A 9691-nucleotide genomic window follows, 5' to 3' on the forward strand; every position below is an offset into this window, starting at 1 on the left:
CTGTACACCCTCCTATAGGGGTGAATGATGACATGAATACACTGTACCCCCTCTATAAGGGTGAATAGTAAGAAGGTACATTGTAAAAGAAGTTACACAACACATGGAGAAGGAATTAGACCACGTGGTGCACAATTCCTTATAACTGTGGGAAGCCATGTGCAGACTTCTGGTTTAATTTTTATTTTACCACTGCTATGGAGAACCTTCTAGCTGCAGCTGCAAAGCACAGCAGCCCTGCACACTGCAGCACAGGCCACACCGCAACGTCTGCATTACAAAATACAACATACTCCACCAAAGCCTGTGCAGGACACATGCACTCACCTCGTGCCCAGGACTGAACGAAAGACTGAATCCCGCTGGCAGGCTGATAAAGCAGGTGGAGTATCGCGAGATTATGACACAAAGGTCACGTGATTAGCTGGGTTGTGGGCGGATGGCTGTCAAGAACATCTGTGATTGGTGGGTGCTGTGTTCTTGGGATGATGTGTCCGGTTTGGAAATCATTGACCTGCTGTATAGTTCCTAGCAGCGTGTCAGTGATTTTTGTCCCGATGTTCAGTATCATTCACAACACAGAGCAGTCAGGAAGAGTTTTATAGTTACACATGAAGTCAGCCTGTTAATGATTTCATTGTTTACATATATGTACACACTCTTCTGTATGATATGTATTACCCTGATCATTGCTGCAAGACCAACACCAGCTTCTCTGTGCCCCATATATGTTATAATGCACTCATACTAATAAAACAGAACTAAACTCCAAATTAAAACAATCATAATTACCTTTAGTTCCACAGATCCCTTGATCACACTGGAGAAGTCCCCAATCAGGTCCAGCCATATCCTGGAATTCTCCTTTCTCCCGGTGCATAGGAAGTGCTGGGCGCTGCCATCTTCAGCCTTTATTGTTTTTAAACAGGATTTATATAGGGCCAACATAATATGCAGCTCTGTAGATTAAATAGGCGTTGCAAATGACAGACGAATGATGACAGTGTCACAGGAGGAGGAGAGGACCCTGCCCAGAAGAGCTTACAATCTAGGAGGTGGGGGAAGTATCAAACAATAGGAGGGGAGCCTTGAATTGCCATGAAGCAGGTCCCTTATTGCATAAAGCACAGACAATGGCTCTGATTTATTAAAGCTCCCAAAGGCTGGAGAGGATACAATTTTATCAGTGAAGCTGGGTGATCTAACAAACCTGGAATGAATCTGGTTCAGGATTCAAAACATTTGCTAGCACGGCAAACGGCTTCACTGATGAAAGTGAATCCTCTCCAGCCTTAAAGAGCTTTAATAAATCAGGTCCAATGTCCCTTCTGAAATAAAATACCCTTACCCCCCGGATTGCAATTTTTTCAAAATACATTCACCTGTCACCGTTCTGTTTCAGGTGCCATTATCTTTTTTCCCCCTCTTCCCAGGTTCTGATCTTCAGCCACTTTGGCAGGGCCAGATGACCTTCATTCAGTACCGGCAGCCCAAGGGGATGCTGGTATACGCAGCAGCATACACTGATCTGGACAGCTCTATTAGCGATCAGGCAGGTAATATTTCTGTACTAATTAACATGTCTGAACGCATTTGTTTTCTTTGCAGAACTGCACTTTAAATCTCACACTCCTCAGGCTGGTCACATGACATCATGGCGACATCAATGCCCGGTTCTAAAGTTGCATAAGGACGTTACATTCTTGTAGCTGGAAACAATTTTTCATGTTTGTTTCTGGTGACAATAGAACAAATGAGCACTGTACTCATGGTGATATTTACTTAAATGAAAAGGGGCAGGACGAATGTAAAGCACCCTGCAGCATCGTCCCGCATAGGATATGACAGTGGTCATCTTCTTTGTTGATTAATGATCCATTGTGGGGACCGTTAAACAAACATCAGGGGGCCACTGTACATGTGCTAGATTTTTTGCACAAGAGGATTGCAATTCTTAGTTCTATCATCTAGCATGTGTCTCATTCTGTCTAGGTATACTGTAAACCTGTGCCAATGTGTCAAAACACTGTGTGTACCTCAATATACTATAGGTACACAGAACATCATTTAGTGGCTGATTTGTGCTACTAAAATTAAAAGTGATTAATTGCTAAGAGCAACAATAAGCTGCTCAACAGATGTAACAAATGGGTCCCTATGGAGAAACCTACACATATTGCATACAGTAGCATCTTCTAGTAACCAGTCACACATTTGTGGGAATGTGTTGTGTAGAGGGCATACCAGCTCCAAGTACTTGCAAGAGAGGAGCAAGGAAGGTCTGACAGCTGAGGGTGCAGAACAGGAGTTGTTGAGGGTATGTCCATGTACAAGTGAGGATATAATACGTGGAGAAAAAAGTAGGCACACGATTCATCCAGGCCTTCACATTGCCAGTAACAGAAAATGAGGAGCCCTCATTTCCCAATATTTTGTTTTTTTATATATATTCTAGAGATGTTGGTTGGTTTAACTTTCTCTATACTATTGAATTCCATCTATCCATTATCTTAATAACGATGCTGTGTTGTGTCTGGTCTGTTTCAGATTTGACTGGCTTTCCGATCTGTTTCTACTCACACCTGCGAATACAGGAATCACATACAGGTAGTCCCCGGGTTAAGGACATTCATGCAGATGCCTTCTAGATATGAACAGAGGCTTCCCTGCTAGTTTGTGTGCAGAACGGAGGCTTGAATGGGGGAGTGAGCCGTTAATATGACTTGCAGAAGAAATCCTTTGCTATACACAGCTGAGGTTGTGGGTGATCTTAAGGACTGAGCTCTTTCTGCAACCCCCTGTAACTCTTTATTGACCAAGACAAACTCTACAGTTGTTTCTTTTTGCATATCAAAGCACAGCTTGCTCCAGAAGTTAATGAATTTCTAGGCTCCATTTTTTTGCTTTGTTTGTGAATAACTCACAGTGAGGATTTTTTACAGTAACTGATACCATGCTGCCTACTGATATGTTGAGACAAACATCTGTCCTAATGCATTTAATAAAATAATGTACCTGTTCCAACTTACATACAAATTCAACTTAAGAACAAACCTACAGACCCTATCTCGTATGTAACCCAGGGACTACCTGTAGATGAAATGTAATGAAATTACAATCAAACCAGTAGTGGTAGTGAAGTGTTCAATTTTATAAAAACATTTTTTTATTTTTTTAGAATTTCATGTTAAAAACTGAAGTATTCATTATGTGCAAAACCTTTGCTATTACTGTCTGCTAAGTCTGACAGCATCAGATTGCTTTGCTACATTGTTCTATTTAATGAACTCTCCTTAAAGGAACCCTCCTCTAAAAAGGCACATTTGTCGCCTGTGTTTGGTTGGAAAGAAAGCAGATGCACCCATCACTTCCTATCATAAGTGCTGGATTTTCTTAATTGTTTAGTAAGTGTAAAGTACAGCCAGACATGGCTGTATAACAATACCTGTAGTGGGCAATGCTGGCAGAACCAGATGCCGGGCAGACAAGGAATTATTTTTGGCATGGCTGTACGGTTTTAGGGCCAATGACAGACAATAAATTATGTTGTGTTGATGGATACACAATTAGTAATACAACCATTGTATGGACATATTTTGTCCCTGTATAGTTGCACCCAAGTTGTTATATTAGAGTTGTTATATTAGAGATTTTGATGTGCACTGCAGTAAAATCTTGTTTTATGTCCAGCATTCATTGGCAGATTATATTTTAAACATCAACATCTTCAGCTGTGGCAGGTCTAGCTATGAGTTATAATTTTAGGAGAGAATTCGATTAAATCTGGTAGATTATGACTCTACCATATACAAAGTTGACCCCTCTTCCCACATCCTTTTTCTGAGTTTATTTTTGTTTTATGCAGACTGTCAATCCAATAAAATTGCATAATAATTTTATAAAAAATCCATATTATCAGATATCATGAGCATATGACAATACAATACATGATATAGAAAATTATAGCTCTTACTCATGTCAAAACTCCTGGGGATCTATTTATAAAATAGGGAATCTGACCTTCCCTCAAACAATCACTGTTTGGAATCTTGCAGGTCTATGTGTTTCAATGGCAGTAATTGATTTCCACCAGAGAATGTTTAAGGAAATGTAAGATGCCTTGTTTTATAAATAGAACCCTTGGAGGTTATAGGATGTCCTATATGATGTGATTTAAAAAAAAAAAAAAAGGTAACTGTTATTCTTGCTCTTCGGATTGGGGCTGATAATACAATTTCTATTAGAACTAAATATTGTTAAACCCAGCCAATGATAACTATGATAGCTTTTTTCTTTGGCAATGGGCTTACAGCCCTATATTTACAAGTTACAAGCTTGTAATAATGTAAACCCTACAAAGTCCCATGTGAGCATTTTACTATACATAGATCTTTGGCCATCTTGATTGATCAAAATTCTATAACTCTTGTGCTCCCATTAAGTGTATTAGAGTTAATTCATTCCTAGCACCCAGGTATGCCAGGGTTGTATATTGAGCTACACATGTGCAGCCCAGAGTATATTCTTCTGCCAGAGACTGCGAGAAGGCAGGCAAGTTTGTCTTTTGTAGATATAGTGGCCCTAATTCATCAAGCAGAATCGGACGCTGGCGCATTCGTATTCGCGACCTGAAATCGTACGCTGTCGCGCAATTCAGCAACTGAAAAAGCTCGCGGCCGGAGCCGCGCATCTCCGGCAGCTTTACACTGGCGAGCTTGCATTAAAAGTCACTGTTCCCCGCCTTAATTGGCAGATTTGCGACCCCTATTGCTCATTATTATCAAGGCAGGAATCCGGCTGGCAGTGAGGAGGCGAGTGTACGAGCGCACTCGATTCCGGACCGTGGAAAACCGGCTCGCTGGAAGCGCGAAAGTACGCGCGACCAGCGAGCGCGGATTTTATTGATGAATTAGGGCCAGTCTGTCTTCTTTGAAGTTTGTCTGCTCACCATTTTTTGGATTTTAAGGTTAAGTTTCACTTTACATTTTGTTGTAACATTAAAGAAGCGCTTTATGGCTTTTGTTTTTTTTTTTTTCAATGGGAAATGAAGGATTAAATATAGCTTATTTCAGAAAATACATTCTTCCATATTTAAACAATTCTTAATGAAAAAAGTATGGTCTTAATTGTTTATGTGATGTGTTTTTTAGCTCTTTGTATATGCTATATTTATAAAGCCCTTATAATTGTATGGCTTCATTCTTTTTTGTTCTTTTATATATTTGTTGGTAAATACATTATATATGATGAAATGAAAAAGATGCTCACAGAACATCTAACAGGTAACAATTGCCAAAAAAATATGTTTTCCCCAACAAAATCCAAAATGTTTTACCATGACAGTAATAATACTATTCAGGAAACAGCTGAATATTGGACAGCAAAACTCCTTGGAATAAAGTCAATGGCTTACAGGGTATATTACATTAATATGGACACTCAACTTTCCTGGAATGTTCTGGGCAGCAGCAAACTTACACTAAGGCTGTTATATAACAGTTATTTTTTTAGACAACTATGTCCCAGTAACTAGCTTATCTGGCATGGTTTATATGTAGATAAATCATGGGCAAAATTGTTTATCTGTTTATCTGTCTCATTCCTTATTCAATCTATAATGTAGAAGCTGTGTACAGACAAAGCAAGTAGAGGATAAAATACTAGTTACCAGTATTGATTGTAGGTTCCTGTGACGCTGATATTTTACCCATTATTGACTTACTATGCACTGTTCTGAACTGTGTCCCTGTGTGGGGGTAGTCATTTGGTAGAGACAGGGCTTTGCTTTCATGTCAATGCCCCCTAATAACTGGTGATCCGATATCTCATGTGGAACGTGCATTGGTGTTCTGCCCGGGGGTGGACATAGGGAGGTGAGACCCCAAATCAGAGACAGCAGTGCCTTGGATAACACACTGCAAATATAAAGTTTTAGGTACTGGAGGTGAAATACTAATTTTTATGTAAGAATTATGGGGGTAAAGGAACAATTTAAGGGTACTGTTTGGGCACAATTAACATTTTTAAATGTCCCCTGAAGGGGAGGAATCTTTATTTTTTGAGTTCAGGTCCACCCTAAACACCTAGGGACTTGGATAGTATAGACCTTCCCTGGTCAGCTTCACTTAGGCAACCAAGATTGTCCCTTGCACACGCCTTGTTCAGCAATCGGAAACCAGCTGTCAGTTTTTCAGTCTCTCACAGTAATTACTGCTTCATTGCTTGTTACAATGAATAGTTATACTGATAATTTTGTGACACCATCTTGCTAAGTTACATTGTTGAAGCCCATTACCAGAGAATTCAAGCAAATTCTTAGAAATTATCTTAGGTTTAGAAGCACAAAATGTCTACAATTATTTTTTTTTTTCAGTAAAGACTTCTTTAACTCTTAATTAACTCTTGACATAATTACCCCTTAAAGCAATATTTTCCATTGCCTAGTAATAACTAAAAATCGCTGCCAATTGTGAAATATTAGCCTTCCAAACAACTCATCAGAGGAAATCTTGTAAACAAAAAACTCTTCTCCATGTATAAGAAATGCGTACAAATGCTAAATCTGCATTGCTCTTTTGTGCACACATTTAGCTTTATTGTATAAAGGTATACACAACATCAACAGAGAAGCCTTGACATGTTTCACATAAGGTCCATAAGTATCAAAACTCCACTGTTAATCTTGTCTTTTTCTTTGTGCAGACATTCCATACAACCTACAACCCAAAAACCTATGGTGAGCAAGAGAACTTGATGGAACAGATTTTTAACTGTGGATAGGTGATACACGTTTGAAAAATAGGCAAGATCCCAAACCGGCAGTCCTTTAGATCAGTGATACTCAACCATGATTCCTCCAGAGGTTGCTAAGGTTCCTTGAGCAATGAAAAATCTGTGCCTTTCAGGTCAGGTTAAATGACCCCCAATGGCTATCTGTAAGGGTGGCTTTCTTCCCAATGGCCAACAATGTAAGAGGCATTCTTCCCACTGACCACCACACTAATATACTGTGAGTGAAGGAAATAGTAATTTTTTTAGCCGTTCCTTGAAGAGTTGAAAGTTATGTCAAGGGTTCCCCCACGTTAAAAAGGTTGAGAAACACTGCTTTAGAGTATATAACCTCAGTTCCCTTTTACAAAAGTCTTATGCCTATTTAGACTATATGAACACAGTATATTCTCCCAAATCCAGCATGATATTTTCACTCAATCTGATTTTTTGTAGTGTGTATCTACTAATTTAGTATTTATTCAGTTCACTTTCAGGTTTGCTAATGCCTGTAAAACATGAAGGCTTCTAATATTCCATATTAGTAAAAAGCCACTCTCATTTTTCCTTTAATTTTTCCGGACATATCCTAATATTTAGTAAACCATTCCCTCTAATAAATTCAGTATGTGCCCCCAGACTGACCTCTTTTTAAGCTATGTAACCCAGGCATCTAATAATGAGGCATAAAGCAGTTATGCACAGTTCACCTCTGTTATGTACTCAAGGTGATTATCATTAGAATGCTTGCATAGCATGAAAAGGCAGTGTGCTTTTATTTTTAAAAGCCCTGTTATGTTGTATCTAATCAAAATAAACTTTAGCAGCCTGTCCAACATAAGCTTCCATTTAATCTGTGCTATGCTGAAATGCATTATCCATATAATAGTATACAGGGAACACATTTATAGAATAATCATGCCATTACTGTAAAAAAAAATGTGGATTTAACACAGATCCCACTGGCAAAATACTGTCAGCAGAAGAATGTGCCTTCTGTTTTTATTTAATTCTTTAAATCTAACATATATTGAGCATTTTATCTTGAGATATGATTGTTTTAGATGTTTAAACAAAAGTCTTTATACACAGTTTCTTTTAAAAATAAAGCTGGCAGTACACAGAAAAAGATATTTGCATTACACAAGCCAAAACAGATTGTGGTATAGACCAGGTGGCTCGGTCTTGTGTACAATCCTAACATTGTTATAACAAGATGGAAGTGTTTGTGGGACTACAAGCGTCAGGAAGGGTTAAAGAACGACATAAAACATCCATGTTCTGCCTAATTAAAAGTTAGTACCTATCTTTATTGGATGCATACAATGGTCCATAAACAGCAATAACTAGATCACACGACTCGGTTTATCCCAGGGAGTGCCCATTTTCATAACCTGTAACTGGGAATAGTCAGGCAGGGAGAAGCTGGCATTTCTTTACACATATCCAAAAAATGTCAGCGTCGGCACTAAATTCTATGATATCCGTAGTTAACAGATATACACTGCACCAATCAAATCGTTACATGACCAATACTAGTTTATTTTGGACAAACCTCCTTGGTATTATATGCTATTAAAAATATGAACTAATAACATGATTTTATATTTTGTATACCAGCTGCTTTCTTTCTCATGATCTGTCTGGGCATAACAACCACAACTTTCTTCTTAACAGGTCACTCCAACCTGAACATGTGTGAGAAGGAAGGCACAAAATGTTCACAAGGGCACAGACCAGACAGTTTAAACAAATCCACCTGTACATTCACAATAACTGTATTCAGTATTCCAGGTTTAACTTACTAAAAAAGAATAACTCATAGGCAGCTCTCTAGTGGTAGCACCAGAAAGCCTCACCATTCCTACACTTAATAAAAACTTGTTATTTATTTTTGTTAGATGTTGAATAGACAGTTTATTTTGCAGTCATCTTAATTTCCTGTTTCTGTTGTCAGGCATAGACAATACTACAATATATATCTAATTATATACTACATTTTATATCTAATTACTACAAGATATCTTATGAGAATATGAAAAAGCCATTGGAGGGATTTCCTGAAAAAAAATGGTCTCAGTAGATGCAGGCATAGGCAGGGTCTTATGAAAACATTAGTTAGGCTTCATAGTAGGATCAGAATTAAAAAAAAATTTTAATAAAAAAAAAAGTTTTGGTAGGGTTAGAAGAGAAAAATGAGGTTGGTAGATTTGGAGAAGAAGAAAGCTATTCCCATTACAATTAGCCCATTACCCATTCCAGCAGGGGCAGAAAGCCTTGAAAGAGTCTTCCTAATAAAATAAAGCTTTGGCTCCTCCAGTTTTGGATGGGGGTAGAAGATGAGAATGAGGGTGGCAGATTTGGAGCAGAAAAAGAAAGCTATTTTATGAGCACTTGGTATGGGCAGCTCATTACTGTGCCCATTAACCTGCATTTGCAGCAGGATTGGCCAGCGCCAATAGCGTATATTGCACAATTTCATCACACAAAAGTAATACCGTGTTTCCCCGATTTTAAGTCATCCCCATTAAATAAGCCACCCCTGATTTTTGAAAAAATAATTAAAATAAGACACCCGTGAATAAGACATCCCCCGATATCCGATCTTGTGTGTGTCTCCTTGATGCTGGCTGCAGCGCGTGTCTCCTCCTGGCTGCAGTGCAGAGCCAAACTAAAAGTAAAAAGCCGACACACGTGCCCCCGCGATTCTGGGGAGTTACCTGCCCTAACGGAGATCCCTACACTTAATTACCGGTAAGTGAACAGAAGGGGACAATCAATGGCATAAAGTGATCAGAAGGGGACAATCAATGGCATAGAGTGATCAGAAGGGGACAATCATTGCATAGAGTGATCAGAATATATATATATATATATATATATATATATATATATATATCTCAATGCAGAATTTGCAAGGTGT

At 38.6% G+C, this 9691-nt stretch overlaps 2 long non-coding RNA genes across 2 annotated transcripts in view; one reads left to right on the forward strand and one right to left on the reverse strand.

Moving 5' to 3' along the window:
* Positions 1-389, reverse strand: part of LOC140327077 (uncharacterized) — a 2506-nt gene extending 2117 nt beyond the window's left edge. The window contains exon 1 of the long non-coding RNA XR_011919981.1: positions 328-389. This is a non-coding gene — a long non-coding RNA (uncharacterized lncRNA). The remainder of the gene's footprint in view (positions 1-327) is intronic.
* Positions 390-765: 376 nt separating this feature from the next.
* On the forward strand, positions 766-3059 carry LOC140327805 (uncharacterized). The gene is made up of 3 exons (XR_011920135.1): positions 766-1055; positions 1434-1556; positions 2548-3059. It is a non-coding gene; the product is annotated as an uncharacterized lncRNA (long non-coding RNA).
* The last annotated feature ends 6632 nt before the right edge of the window (positions 3060-9691 follow it).

Source organism: Pyxicephalus adspersus, chromosome 3, assembly GCF_032062135.1.
Source record: "Pyxicephalus adspersus chromosome 3, UCB_Pads_2.0, whole genome shotgun sequence".
NCBI lineage: Eukaryota > Metazoa > Chordata > Amphibia > Anura > Pyxicephalidae > Pyxicephalus > Pyxicephalus adspersus.